This window comes from Ascaphus truei, unplaced genomic scaffold (genome assembly GCF_040206685.1).
Source record: "Ascaphus truei isolate aAscTru1 unplaced genomic scaffold, aAscTru1.hap1 HAP1_SCAFFOLD_784, whole genome shotgun sequence".
Lineage (NCBI taxonomy): Eukaryota > Metazoa > Chordata > Amphibia > Anura > Ascaphidae > Ascaphus > Ascaphus truei.
Genome location: NW_027457119.1, coordinates 23449 through 39057, shown reverse-complemented (window position 1 = coordinate 39057; position 15609 = coordinate 23449). Strand labels below are relative to the sequence as shown.

Below are 15609 nucleotides of genomic sequence, written 5' to 3'. Positions count from 1 at the left end.
GTAAGATGGGGTGAGGGGAATGACTGATTGTGAATGATGAGAGCAGAAGAGGTCATGTACAACTAGAGCCTTGTTAGTCAGAGAACGGACATTCCAGATGGCATAGGAGAAGGGAAGAGAAAAGTAAGGAAAGGAATGTGGATTACATTAGATAGGTTAACACTCTTAGCAGGGAGGCAGAGGCAGGGAGGCCCGATGTGTATATGAGCAGGTTCAAGATTATAAGAGATATCCCACACATCAGCAAACATAGAAGGAGACACAGAGATAGGTGTAGAGAGAGACAGAGATAGCTCTATGTAGAGAGAGAGGGACGTAGAGAGAATGAGACAGATAGGCGCAGAGAGAGGGGGCGCAGAGAGAGGAGGCGCCAAAAGAGGGGGCGCAGAGAGAGGGGGCACAGAGAATAGGATATTAAAGAGTGCTTTTCATTGAGCAGTGCAGAAATAGCTGCAATAGAGGTCTGTACAAATGGTGCAGTGTGTAGACACATGCAAAGGTAGGGGAAGGAAAGAGGAGAACATGTGGATAAAAGCAGGAGTGTGGAAGTTAGAGAAATTAGAAAAGTTTAACAGAGGAGTGAGGAAACAGCAAGCAGAAAGAACAAGAGAGAGGTTACATTGGGATGACGTTCTGTGGTAAAGAGAAAATGCTAGGAGAGAGCTTTCAAATATTAGAGGACATGAATTGAGGGAGCAAATGTATAAATCAAAACCTGAGGGGGAGGTATAGCACGAAAGCTTGCACAGCAGATTATAGTCTTAATGTTGCGTGTACCTGTCAGGGTATTCAAGAAGTTAAATTCTCACAAGTGCAGAGTTCATGATGAAATGCTGAATCTAGTCCCCCTCCAATTTAATTTTAATATAACTTTTCCATTCTTCATTACTGCAAAAAGCAAACAAAACAAAACCACATTGCATTACTATTTTCAAAATGGATTGAATGGCATATTCAACAGTGACTGTGTGATGCCAATATTCCCCACTCACTCGTAGTGAAGCACATATTGTACTAGTGTTGAAAGTAGGCCGGTAGAGTCAGGTACGCAGTACTGATAAAACAATAAGTGCCCGTCGTAAGTACCAGCTCCGCAACAGTGCGGGCATCACATTAGTGACGTGGATGAACATATATGGATAAGCCCATATTAAGGCATCACGTGACCAGAGCCGTCACTGACTGGGTATACGTAAAGACGCAGGGAGATGCAAGGAAAGGGAGGGAGAGAGACAGGGAGAAGATGTGAAACGGAGGAAGGCACGGATGGAGGGAGTTCTTCCGAGCTTCTGCGGGCCTCTCTCTTTCACTGGTGCATGCCGGGAGCTGGTCCCAACATCCACAAAGTGTGTGTGTATTATTGGTTGTATTTTATGGGGGTAGGAGGGTAGTGTGTATATTGTGTGTGTGGGAGTATTATATTGTGTGTAGAGGTGCAGAGGAGAGTACTAGATTGTGTATCTTGTGTAAGGGTGTTGTGTATATTGTGTTTGGAGCTATAATATTATTGGGGAGATTAGTATTGAGGAGGTATTATAGTGTGTATTGTGGGGAGTATTAGTGTGTGTATTGTTTGTGGGTGACAGATGCTGGGGGTATGCAGCAATCCCTGCACTGAGGTCCGAGGCGGCTCTGCATCGCTCGCACGCACTGTGGACGACCAAGCATGTGCCCATGATAATCATGGCCTTAGAGGGATGAGTGTGTCAGAGCCTAGAAGGGGTATATATATAATGGAGGAGGGTGGAGGAAGTAGGAGGAGGGAGGAGGAGATGATAGCATTGTAAAAGTTAACAAGATAGTTAGTTTAAGCAGAAAGTGAGGAGAGGTTAGAGATAAGGGTAGATGTCAGAGGAGAGAGTTCAATTAAGCTGAGGTATCGAGTAGGACAGGGGTGAGGGGAATGAGAGGTGGTGGATGAGAGCAGAAGAGGTCATGTACAAATAGACCTTGTTAGTCAGAGAGCAGTCATTCCAGAGGGCACGTGAGAAGTGAAGAGTAAAGTGAGACATGGAATGTGGATTACATTAGATGGGTTAATACGCTTAGCAGGGAGGTGGAGAGAGAGAGGCAAGAGGCAGAGAGTGGTGCAGGGGTTGAGGAAGAGATGTTGCATGTACCTTATCAGAACATTAAAGAACATCAATTCACACTGGTGCAGAGTTGATGATGAATCCAGTTCACCTCCAATTCAATTTTAACAGAAATGTTTCATTCTTCATTACTGAAAAAAAAGAAAAGTAAAAAACATTTCATTACTATTTTCAAAATGGATTGAATTCCCCCAACAATGACTATGTGTTACCAATATATCCCTCTCAGTCCCACTGCAGCATATACTGTACCAGTGTGAAAGTAGGAAGGTACACAGTACCGGTAAAACAATACGTGCCGGTACTATGCACCATATGAATTATAAGGGGATGTAAATCTCCCAGTCTCTCTCCATATCCGCAACAGAGCGGGCTCCGGTCAGTGGCATGGATGCCCATATATGGGTATGCTCATATTTGGGCATCCCATGTCACTGACCGGAGCCGGCTCTGAGTATAGGGATATATGCGGAGACGCAGAGGTGCAAGGAAATGGGAGGAGGCACGGTGAGAAACAGGGAGAGACCACAGGAAGATAGAGGGCAACAACTTCCACAAGGTACTTGAATGGGTAGAATTGTTTGTATTTTGTGCAGAGGGGGTAATTTCAGATAAAATACAATTCTCCACCCTCTACGAAACAATTCCACTTTGTTCAGTAAGCCAGAAAGTCTTGGTCCCATGTGGACTGAATTTAATGCAAATAAGGTCCTTAATACACAAGTAAAGAATAAAGTTACTTATTCTCTACTGTAAGAAGTGCCACATTGCCCACTATTTGGGTCCTGTGCCCAGATTGTGACCATGCATGGCAGAGGTGAGATTCCCCCAACTCCAATTTGCTACACTCTCCAAGAGAGATAATTGTGATCAGAGGTGGAACTAGGGGAGGGTGTGAGCAGGGTCACTGCCCAGGGAGTAACCTGACTGGGGGCATGGAAATCTCATTTAGTGCATATGTTGCGGCACTGCATTGATTGACCGGTCAATCTGCACTGCTGCCTGTCACAGTGACATCCTGATCGGGCACTGTGATCAGCTATAGCACTGACCCAGGTGAGATAGTTCAGCACTTTACAAGGAGGGAACAGATGTTGTGGGTGACAGATGCTGGAGGTAGGCCAAGACTGTTGGCCAGAGTAACGTGGAGACTTACTGCACTCTGCATGCCCATCCTCTCCCTGACATCAGGGGAAGGAAGTGGCCCTGGGGTGTGTGTAGGTATGCCAGATGTCAGTGTATGCATAAGTAAGTATGCCTGTGTAGTGGGAGGTGTAGGGGCGTTAAGCTGGAGGACTTAAAACAGGCACAAAAGCACATAGATACCTCTGATTATACCGCACCAAATGCTGATAATATCATGCTGTAGCTGCACTTTACAGAAGATGATGCAGATGTCATCATTGGTTGGTGGGTTCATTAAATCAATCCATCATATCATAACCACACTGTGCATATGATGTACTGAATCAGTAACACCAGGAAGACATCTCCATGTTAGGAGTAGAGTTGAAGTTAACAGAATATGTCCAGCACTGTGGTGTGTAGCCCATAAATAATAATTGTGCACATTACCAGAACAACATACTGTCAACTGCAAGATCATTTTGCTGCTTGTAGCGTATGCTCATCCTGTACAGTGTTGTAGTAGATCCGTCTCTTCAGTGTTCACTGCAACAAAAGTAAGACATTGCATTAAGATTACAGACGTTTGGGGGCTGAAATCTCACTTCGCTGCGGACAATTTCCCTTTGCATAAGATTCTTGTGATTATGTCAATGATGATCAATAACTGCATCATAACACAGCCGCTCTATACAGAAGATGTACTTGCTCTCAATGGTCATGGAGGTAATACGTCACACAATGTACAGATATAGCAAGGATTATTTCTCCCACTGGTGCATTATGGCATTATGATGGGAAATGTTGTGAGATTCTGCATTATCAGCATCACTGAATCTTTTGGAAATTAAGTGATATTCTATGTTTTAATGCAATATTATGGATGATCAGCCGGTAAAATAATAATAGCTTGCTGTATCTGTAGCCATGCTCTACCCATGATGTGCTGAACCAATGACTGAAGAGATTCAGAGTGGTAAACATGACTGGAACGCATCTCTGAATAATGGGCAGCAAAGCAGTGCAGAATAGGAGGTGAAAGTATTTAAAATGGAAGATCCTTAGCAGCTGTGTGGGGAGTAGACAGTACAGACTGACCAAGTAAATGGTAAAAGGAATAACTTCAACATTACTTGGCTTTGTTCTCCACATTGAAGCTTTCCTCCTCTTTAAATCACTAATACTGATGCCATGTGTAACCTGTACTGAGAGTTATATAATCTACTGGCCTAGATGAAACCATATGATGCAAACAGGATCCATCCCACTCCAGATTCATAGAATTGAACCACCTCAATCTTTCATAACAATCACATAGAACTGCAGCTGTGCGCTACTGCACATGTTCTTGTTATGAATGGTAGTAGATGTGGTCCTTGGGTCTTTACTTCATACTGTAGCCACCCTCTACTCATGATGTATTGAATCAACGAAAACTTGCATGGTTCAGATCACAGGAAGGGGTAGAGTAGAGATGAAAATATTCAATGTGAAACCCGTAGCAGCCGGATTGTGTGGAGTCAATAAAACGACAAATACTAAATGGTAAATGAGAAATATACACATTGCTTATCTGTCTCTGTGTAGTAATTTTCCTTCTCTTCAACTGTCCTTCAAATTTTCTCTTTTGCAAGAAAAGGAACACATGGCTTCAATATTCACTTCTGTTCTGCAGTCATCCCTCCTGAAATAAAAGTTAAGCATTGCATTGTTATTATGATAATACATACAATAAACCTTGCTCCAAACCATTTGATGCAAAGCAAATCCACCTCCCACCCACAGCTGTGCTCCTTCTAGAGCATGCATGTCAAACTCCAGTCCTGGAGGGTCCCAAACAGGCCAGGTTTTCAGTAGGGATATCCTGAAAACCTGGCCTGTTTGCTGCCCTCGAGGACTGGAGTTTGACATCCTTGTTCTTGAGCTTCTACCACGCAAGTCATCCATGTGAGTGACACTGTACTGCAGTCCTGGTCTGCACACAATCTACTGAATCAATGACATCACACTGTAAAGGCAATCTACAAGATGTATTAGTTGTCCACACTTCCGAAATGTTACTTTTATGTCCAAATCACTTATTCCCATGACCTGATATTTGTATTTGTTATTTATAGGATTGTCACAAAGAGTTGATGAGGTCACCAAATGATAGTATGTAGAGAGAAAGAGAGATCTCAGAACAGAGCCCTGATGTATACCCACAGACAGATCAATAGAAGACGAAGACATGTTAGCAACAGAGATGGAGAATGTGTGACAGGAAAGTTATGATGAAAACCAGGATAGAACTGTGTTACGGATACCAAGAGAGAGTTTAGAATATGAAGGAGGAGAGTGATTGAGAGCATCAAACGCAGCAGATAGATCAAGTAGGATTAGTAGGGAAAAGTGACCTTGGGAATTTGCTTTAAGCACAGTCTGTAGAACGAGCTGTACGAAAGGCAGGTTGTAAAGGATCCAGGAGGGCATGTGATTTAAGAATGTTGACATTCTAGCAATTAGGAGACAAACAGCAGGAGGGATACAGGGCGGTAGTTAGTAAGGCACATAGGGTGTAGGTTGTTTCTGAGAAAAGGGTGACCACTACAGGCTTAAAGTAAGAGGGTAAAGAGCCAGAGAATAGGGAGGAATTGAAGATGTGGGTGAGAGTGGGGACTAAGAGATGCAGTAAGGTGTGAGGGGATACGATCTAGAGGGCATGTGGTAGAGGGAGAAGAGAAGATGATTAGCTTCCAGCTCTGTAAGAGAAGAAAAGGAGTCAAATGCAGAAGGAGAATTAGGTAGAAGGAGAGAAGGGGGAAGGGACAGAAGGAATCTCCTTGTGGGTGGCATCCACCTTGCCTCTGAAGTAGTCAAATGCTTGAGAAGTGAAGGAAGGATGGCAAGTGTGAGGAGAAGGTTAGTGGAGGGAGTCAAATACAGGGAAAAAAAGACAGCGTAAATTAAATTTGAGTGTTGATGAATGTGAAAAAAAAGTAGTGTGGTTTGGCCCCAGAGAGCAGCTTTATACAGGACTGGAGACATTTTTACTGTAGAAAAATCAAATATCAATTGTGTGATTTCCTTCATAGGCATTAAGAACAGCGAGTGGAAGTGTGATGAACATGTTTGGGAATTTAGCCAAGGGTGTGGGCTAGAGGGACAAGTGTGTCAGAGCCTAGAGGGGGCATATAGATAGGAGGATAGCATTGTAAGAGTTAATAAGATTGTTAGTTTAAGCGGAAAGAGAGAGAGAGCAGAGAGGTTAGAGTAGATGTCAGAGGAGAGTTTAATTAAGCAGAGGCAAATCAGTGGGACAGGTAAGATGGGGTGAGGGGAATGACTGATTGTGAATGATGAGAGCAGAAGAGGTCATGTACAACTAGAGCCTTGTTAGTCAGAGAACGGACATTCCAGATGGCATAGGAGAAGGGAAGAGAAAAGTAAGGAAAGGAATGTGGATTACATTAGATAGGTTAACACTCTTAGCAGGGAGGCAGAGGCAGGGAGGCCCGATGTGTATATGAGCAGGTTCAAGATTATAAGAGATATCCCACACATCAGCAAACATAGAAGGAGACACAGAGATAGGTGTAGAGAGAGACAGAGATAGCTCTATGTAGAGAGAGAGGGACGTAGAGAGAATGAGACAGATAGGCGCAGAGAGAGGGGGCGCAGAGAGAGGAGGCGCCAAAAGAGGGGGCGCAGAGAGAGGGGGCACAGAGAATAGGATATTAAAGAGTGCTTTTCATTGAGCAGTGCAGAAATAGCTGCAATAGAGGTCTGTACAAATGGTGCAGTGTGTAGACACATGCAAAGGTAGGGGAAGGAAAGAGGAGAACATGTGGATAAAAGCAGGAGTGTGGAAGTTAGAGAAATTAGAAAAGTTTAACAGAGGAGTGAGGAAACAGCAAGCAGAAAGAACAAGAGAGGTTACATTGGGATGACGTTCTGTGGTAAAGAGAAAATGCTAGGAGAGAGCTTTCAAATATTAGAGGACATGAATTGAGGGAGCAAATGTATAAATCAAAACCTGAGGGGGAGGTATAGCACGAAAGCTTGCACAGCAGATTATAGTCTTAATGTTGCGTGTACCTGTCAGGGTATTCAAGAAGTTAAATTCTCACAAGTGCAGAGTTCATGATGAAATGCTGAATCTAGTCCCCCTCCAATTTAATTTTAATATAACTTTTCCATTCTTCATTACTGCAAAAAGCAAACAAAACAAAACCACATTGCATTACTATTTTCAAAATGGATTGAATGGCATATTCAACAGTGACTGTGTGATGCCAATATTCCCCACTCACTCGTAGTGAAGCACATATTGTACTAGTGTTGAAAGTAGGCCGGTAGAGTCAGGTACGCAGTACTGATAAAACAATAAGTGCCCGTCGTAAGTACCAGCTCCGCAACAGTGCGGGCATCACATTAGTGACGTGGATGAACATATATGGATAAGCCCATATTAAGGCATCACGTGACCAGAGCCGTCACTGACTGGGTATACGTAAAGACGCAGGGAGATGCAAGGAAAGGGAGGGAGAGAGACAGGGAGAAGATGTGAAACGGAGGAAGGCACGGATGGAGGGAGTTCTTCCGAGCTTCTGCGGGCCTCTCTCTTTCACTGGTGCATGCCGGGAGCTGGTCCCAACATCCACAAAGTGTGTGTGTATTATTGGTTGTATTTTATGGGGGTAGGAGGGTAGTGTGTATATTGTGTGTGTGGGAGTATTATATTGTGTGTAGAGGTGCAGAGGAGAGTACTAGATTGTGTATCTTGTGTAAGGGTGTTGTGTATATTGTGTTTGGAGCTATAATATTATTGGGGAGATTAGTATTGAGGAGGTATTATAGTGTGTATTGTGGGGAGTATTAGTGTGTGTATTGTTTGTGGGTGACAGATGCTGGGGGTATGCAGCAATCCCTGCACTGAGGTCCGAGGCGGCTCTGCATCGCTCGCACGCACTGTGGACGACCAAGCATGTGCCCATGATAATCATGGCCTTAGAGGGATGAGTGTGTCAGAGCCTAGAAGGGGTATATATATAATGGAGGAGGGAGGAGGAAGGAGGAGGAGGGAGGAGGAGATGATAGCTTTGTAAAAGTTAACAAGATAGTTAGTTTAAGCAGAAAGTGAGGAGAGGTTAGAGATAAGGGTAGATGTCAGAGGAGAGAGTTCAATTAAGCTGAGGTATCGAGTAGGACAGGGGTGAGGGGAATGAGAGGTGGTGGATGAGAGCAGAAGAGGTCATGTACAAATAGACCTTGTTAGTCAGAGAGCAGTCATTCCAGAGGGCACGTGAGAAGTGAAGAGTAAAGTGAGACATGGAATGTGGATTACATTAGATGGGTTAATACGCTTAGCAGGGAGGTGGAGAGAGAGAGGCAAGAGGCAGAGAGTGGTGCAGGGGTTGAGGAAGAGATGTTGCATGTACCTTATCAGAACATTAAAGAACATAAATTCACACTGGTGCAGAGTTGATGATGAATCCAGTTCACCTCCAATTCAATTTTAACAGAAATGTTTCATTCTTCATTACTGAAAAAAAAGAAAAGTAAAAAACATTTCATTACTATTTTCAAAATGGATTGAATTCCCCCAACAATGACTATGTGTTACCAATATATCCCTCTCAGTCCCACTGCAGCATATACTGTACCAGTGTGAAAGTAGGAAGGTACACAGTACCGGTAAAACAATACGTGCCGGTACTATGCACCATATGAATTATAAGGGGATGTAAATCTCCCAGTCTCTCTCCATATCCGCAACAGAGCGGGCTCCGGTCAGTGGCATGGATGCCCATATATGGGTATGCTCATATTTGGGCATCCCATGTCACTGACCGGAGCCGGCTCTGAGTATAGGGATATATGCGGAGACGCAGAGGTGCAAGGAAATGGGAGGAGGCACGGTGAGAAACAGGGAGAGACCACAGGAAGATAGAGGGCAACAACTTCCACAAGGTACTTGTATGGGTAGAATTGTTTGTATTTTGTGCAGAGGGGGTAATTTCAGATAAAATACAATTCTCCACCCTCTACGAAACAATTCCACTTTGTTCAGTAAGCCAGAAAGTCTTGGTCCCATGTGGACTGAATTTAATGCAAATAAGGTCCTTAATACACAAGTAAAGAATAAAGTTACTTATTCTCTACTGTAAGAAGTGCCACATTGCCCACTATTTGGGTCCTGTGCCCAGATTGTGACCATGCATGGCAGAGGTGAGATTCCCCCAACTCCAATTTGCTACACTCTCCAAGAGAGATAATTGTGATCAGAGGTGGAACTAGGGGAGGGTGTGAGCAGGGTCACTGCCCAGGGAGTAACCTGACTGGGGGCACGGAAATCTCATTTAGTGCATATGTTGCGGCACTGCATTGATTGACCGGTCAATCTGCACTGCTGCCTGTCACAGTGACATCCTGATCGGGCACTGTGATCAGCTATAGCACTGACCCAGGTGAGATAGTTCAGCACTTTACAAGGAGGGAACAGATGTTGTGGGTGACAGATGCTGGAGGTAGGCCAAGACTGTTGGCCAGAGTAACGTGGAGACTTACTGCACTCTGCATGCCCATCCTCTCCCTGACATCAGGGGAAGGAAGTGGCCCTGGGGTGTGTGTAGGTATGCCAGATGTCAGTGTATGCATAAGTAAGTATGCCTGTGTAGTGGGAGGTGTAGGGGCGTTAAGCTGGAGGACTTAAAACAGGCACAAAAGCACATAGATACCTCTGATTATACCGCACCAAATGCTGATAATATCATGCTGTAGCTGCACTTTACAGAAGATGATGCAGATGTCATCATTGGTTGGTGGGTTCATTAAATCAATCCATCATATCATAACCACACTGTGCATATGATGTACTGAATCAGTAACACCAGGAAGACATCTCCATGTTAGGAGTAGAGTTGAAGTTAACAGAATATGTCCAGCACTGTGGTGTGTAGCCCATAAATAATAATTGTGCACATTACCAGAACAACATACTGTCAACTGCAAGATCATTTTGCTGCTTGTAGCGTATGCTCATCCTGTACAGTGTTGTAGTAGATCCGTCTCTTCAGTGTTCACTGCAACAAAAGTAAGACATTGCATTAAGATTACAGACGTTTGGGGGCTGAAATCTCACTTCGCTGCGGACAATTTCCCTTTGCATAAGATTCTTGTGATTATGTCAATGATGATCAATAACTGCATCATAACACAGCCGCTCTATACAGAAGATGTACTTGCTCTCAATGGTCATGGAGGTAATACGTCACACAATGTACAGATATAGCAAGGATTATTTCTCCCACTGGTGCATTATGGCATTATGATGGGAAATGTTGTGAGATTCTGCATTATCAGCATCACTGAATCTTTTGGAAATTAAGTGATATTCTATGTTTTAATGCAATATTATGGATGATCAGCCGGTAAAATAATAATAGCTTGCTGTATCTGTAGCCATGCTCTACCCATGATGTGCTGAACCAATGACTGCAGAGAGATTCAGAGTGGTAAACATGACTGGAACGCATCTCTGAATAATGGGCAGCAAAGCAGTGCAGAATAGGAGGTGAAAGTATTTAAAATGGAAGATCCTTAGCAGCTGTGTGGGGAGTAGACAGTACAGACTGACCAAGTAAATGGTAAAAGGAATAACTTCAACATTACTTGGCTTTGTTCTCCACATTGAAGCTTTCCTCCTCTTTAAATCACTAATACTGATGCCATGTGTAACCTGTACTGAGAGTTATATAATCTACTGGCCTAGATGAAACCATATGATGCAAACAGGATCCATCCCACTCCAGATTCATAGAATTGAACCACCTCAATCTTTCATAACAATCACATAGAACTGCAGCTGTGCGCTACTGCACATGTTCTTGTTATGAATGGTAGTAGATGTGGTCCTTGGGTCTTTACTTCATACTGTAGCCACCCTCTACTCATGATGTATTGAATCAACGAAAACTTGCATGGTTCAGATCACAGGAAGGGGTAGAGTAGAGATGAAAATATTCAATGTGAAACCCGTAGCAGCCGGATTGTGTGGAGTCAATAAAACGACAAATACTAAATGGTAAATGAGAAATATACACATTGCTTATCTGTCTCTGTGTAGTAATTTTCCTTCTCTTCAACTGTCCTTCAAATTTTCTCTTTTGCAAGAAAAGGAACACATGGCTTCAATATTCACTTCTGTTCTGCAGTCATCCCTCCTGAAATAAAAGTTAAGCATTGCATTGTTATTATGATAATACATACAATAAACCTTGCTCCAAACCATTTGATGCAAAGCAAATCCACCTCCCACCCACAGCTGTGCTCCTTCTAGAGCATGCATGTCAAACTCCAGTCCTGGAGGGTCCCAAACAGGCCAGGTTTTCAGTAGGGATATCCTGAAAACCTGGCCTGTTTGCTGCCCTCGAGGACTGGAGTTTGACATCCTTGTTCTTGAGCTTCTACCACGCAAGTCATCCATGTGAGTGACACTGTACTGCAGTCCTGGTCTGCACACAATCTACTGAATCAATGACATCACACTGTAAAGGCAATCTACAAGATGTATTAGTTGTCCACACTTCCGAAATGTTACTTTTATGTCCAAATCACTTATTCCCATGACCTGATATTTGTATTTGTTATTTATAGGATTGTCACAAAGAGTTGATGAGGTCACCAAATGATAGTATGTAGAGAGAAAGAGAGATCTCAGAACAGAGCCCTGATGTATACCCACAGACAGATCAATAGAAGACGAAGACATGTTAGCAACAGAGATGGAGAATGTGTGACAGGAAAGTTATGATGAAAACCAGGATAGAACTGTGTTACGGATACCAAGAGAGAGTTTAGAATATGAAGGAGGAGAGTGATTGAGAGCATCAAACGCAGCAGATAGATCAAGTAGGATTAGTAGGGAAAAGTGACCTTGGGAATTTGCTTTAAGCACAGTCTGTAGAACGAGCTGTACGAAAGGCAGGTTGTAAAGGATCCAGGAGGGCATATGATTTAAGAATGTTGACATTCTAGCAATTAGGAGACAAACAGCAGGAGGGATACAGGGCGGTAGTTAGTAAGGCACATAGGGTGTAGGTTGTTTCTGAGAAAAGGGTGACCACTACAGGCTTAAAGTAAGAGGGTAAAGAGCCAGAGAATAGGGAGGAATTGAAGATGTGGGTGAGAGTGGGGACTAAGAGATGCAGTAAGGTGTGAGGGGATACGATCTAGAGGGCATGTGGTAGAGGGAGAAGAGAAGATGATTAGCTTCCAGCTCTGTAAGAGAAGAAAAGGAGTCAAATGCAGAAGGAGAATTAGGTAGAAGGAGAGAAGGGGGAAGGGACAGAAGGAATCTCCTTGTGGGTGGCATCCACCTTGCCTCTGAAGTAGTCAAATGCTTGAGAAGTGAAGGAAGGATGGCAAGTGTGAGGAGAAGGTTAGTGGAGGGAGTCAAATACAGGGAAAAAAAGACAGCGTAAATTAAATTTGAGTGTTGATGAATGTGAAAAAAAAGTAGTGTGGTTTGGCCCCAGAGAGCAGCTTTATACAGGACTGGAGACATTTTTACTGTAGAAAAATCAAATATCAATTGTGTGATTTCCTTCATAGGCATTAAGAACAGCGAGTGGAAGTGTGATGAACATGTTTGGGAATTTAGCCAAGGGTGTGGGCTAGAGGGACAAGTGTGTCAGAGCCTAGAGGGGGCATATAGATAGGAGGATAGCATTGTAAGAGTTAATAAGATTGTTAGTTTAAGCGGAAAGAGAGAGAGAGCAGAGAGGTTAGAGTAGATGTCAGAGGAGAGTTTAATTAAGCAGAGGCAAATCAGTGGGACAGGTAAGATGGGGTGAGGGGAATGACTGATTGTGAATGATGAGAGCAGAAGAGGTCATGTACAACTAGAGCCTTGTTAGTCAGAGAACGGACATTCCAGATGGCATAGGAGAAGGGAAGAGAAAAGTAAGGAAAGGAATGTGGATTACATTAGATAGGTTAACACTCTTAGCAGGGAGGCAGAGGCAGGGAGGCCCGATGTGTATATGAGCAGGTTCAAGATTATAAGAGATATCCCACACATCAGCAAACATAGAAGGAGACACAGAGATAGGTGTAGAGAGAGACAGAGATAGCTCTATGTAGAGAGAGAGGGACGTAGAGAGAATGAGACAGATAGGCGCAGAGAGAGGGGGCGCAGAGAGAGGAGGCGCCAAAAGAGGGGGCGCAGAGAGAGGGGGCACAGAGAATAGGATATTAAAGAGTGCTTTTCATTGAGCAGTGCAGAAATAGCTGCAATAGAGGTCTGTACAAATGGTGCAGTGTGTAGACACATGCAAAGGTAGGGGAAGGAAAGAGGAGAACATGTGGATAAAAGCAGGAGTGTGGAAGTTAGAGAAATTAGAAAAGTTTAACAGAGGAGTGAGGAAACAGCAAGCAGAAAGAACAAGAGAGGTTACATTGGGATGACGTTCTGTGGTAAAGAGAAAATGCTAGGAGAGAGCTTTCAAATATTAGAGGACATGAATTGAGGGAGCAAATGTATAAATCAAAACCTGAGGGGGAGGTATAGCACGAAAGCTTGCACAGCAGATTATAGTCTTAATGTTGCGTGTACCTGTCAGGGTATTCAAGAAGTTAAATTCTCACAAGTGCAGAGTTCATGATGAAATGCTGAATCTAGTCCCCCTCCAATTTAATTTTAATATAACTTTTCCATTCTTCATTACTGCAAAAAGCAAACAAAACAAAACCACATTGCATTACTATTTTCAAAATGGATTGAATGGCATATTCAACAGTGACTGTGTGATGCCAATATTCCCCACTCACTCGTAGTGAAGCACATATTGTACTAGTGTTGAAAGTAGGCCGGTAGAGTCAGGTACGCAGTACTGATAAAACAATAAGTGCCCGTCGTAAGTACCAGCTCCGCAACAGTGCGGGCATCACATTAGTGACGTGGATGAACATATATGGATAAGCCCATATTAAGGCATCACGTGACCAGAGCCGTCACTGACTGGGTATACGTAAAGACGCAGGGAGATGCAAGGAAAGGGAGGGAGAGAGACAGGGAGAAGATGTGAAACGGAGGAAGGCACGGATGGAGGGAGTTCTTCCGAGCTTCTGCGGGCCTCTCTCTTTCACTGGTGCATGCCGGGAGCTGGTCCCAACATCCACAAAGTGTGTGTGTATTATTGGTTGTATTTTATGGGGGTAGGAGGGTAGTGTGTATATTGTGTGTGTGGGAGTATTATATTGTGTGTAGAGGTGCAGAGGAGAGTACTAGATTGTGTATCTTGTGTAAGGGTGTTGTGTATATTGTGTTTGGAGCTATAATATTATTGGGGAGATTAGTATTGAGGAGGTATTATAGTGTGTATTGTGGGGAGTATTAGTGTGTGTATTGTTTGTGGGTGACAGATGCTGGGGGTATGCAGCAATCCCTGCACTGAGGTCCGAGGCGGCTCTGCATCGCTCGCACGCACTGTGGACGACCAAGCATGTGCCCATGATAATCATGGCCTTAGAGGGATGAGTGTGTCAGAGCCTAGAAGGGGTATATATATAATGGAGGAGGGAGGAGGAAGGAGGAGGAGGGAGGAGGAGATGATAGCTTTGTAAAAGTTAACAAGATAGTTAGTTTAAGCAGAAAGTGAGGAGAGGTTAGAGATAAGGGTAGATGTCAGAGGAGAGAGTTCAATTAAGCTGAGGTATCGAGTAGGACAGGGGTGAGGGGAATGAGAGGTGGTGGATGAGAGCAGAAGAGGTCATGTACAAATAGACCTTGTTAGTCAGAGAGCAGTCATTCCAGAGGGCACGTGAGAAGTGAAGAGTAAAGTGAGACATGGAATGTGGATTACATTAGATGGGTTAATACGCTTAGCAGGGAGGTGGAGAGAGAGAGGCAAGAGGCAGAGAGTGGTGCAGGGGTTGAGGAAGAGATGTTGCATGTACCTTATCAGAACATTAAAGAACATCAATTCACACTGGTGCAGAGTTGATGATGAATCCAGTTCACCTCCAATTCAATTTTAACAGAAATGTTTCATTCTTCATTACTGAAAAAAAAGAAAAGTAAAAAACATTTCATTACTATTTTCAAAATGGATTGAATTCCCCCAACAATGACTATGTGTTACCAATATATCCCTCTCAGTCCCACTGCAGCATATACTGTACCAGTGTGAAAGTAGGAAGGTACACAGTACCGGTAAAACAATACGTGCCGGTACTATGCACCATATGAATTATAAGGGGATGTAAATCTCCCAGTCTCTCTCCATATCCGCAACAGAGCGGGCTCCGGTCAGTGGCATGGATGCCCATATATGGGTATGCTCATATTTGGGCATCCCATGTCACTGACCGGAGCCGGCTCTGAGTATAGGGATATATGCGGAGACGC

General features: G+C 43.6%; 1 long non-coding RNA gene across 1 annotated transcript; it reads right to left on the bottom strand.

Annotated features, from left to right (window-relative positions):
* Positions 1 to 3674: 3674 nt before the first annotated feature.
* On the bottom strand, positions 3675 to 15258 carry LOC142486209 (uncharacterized). Its single transcript, XR_012798868.1, has 7 exons — positions 15159 to 15258; positions 11303 to 11422; positions 10187 to 10282; positions 8639 to 8742; positions 7296 to 7406; positions 4783 to 4902; positions 3675 to 3764 (listed from the first exon to the last, which is right to left on the bottom strand). It is a non-coding gene; the product is annotated as an uncharacterized LOC142486209 (long non-coding RNA).
* Positions 15259 to 15609: the final 351 nt, after the last annotated feature.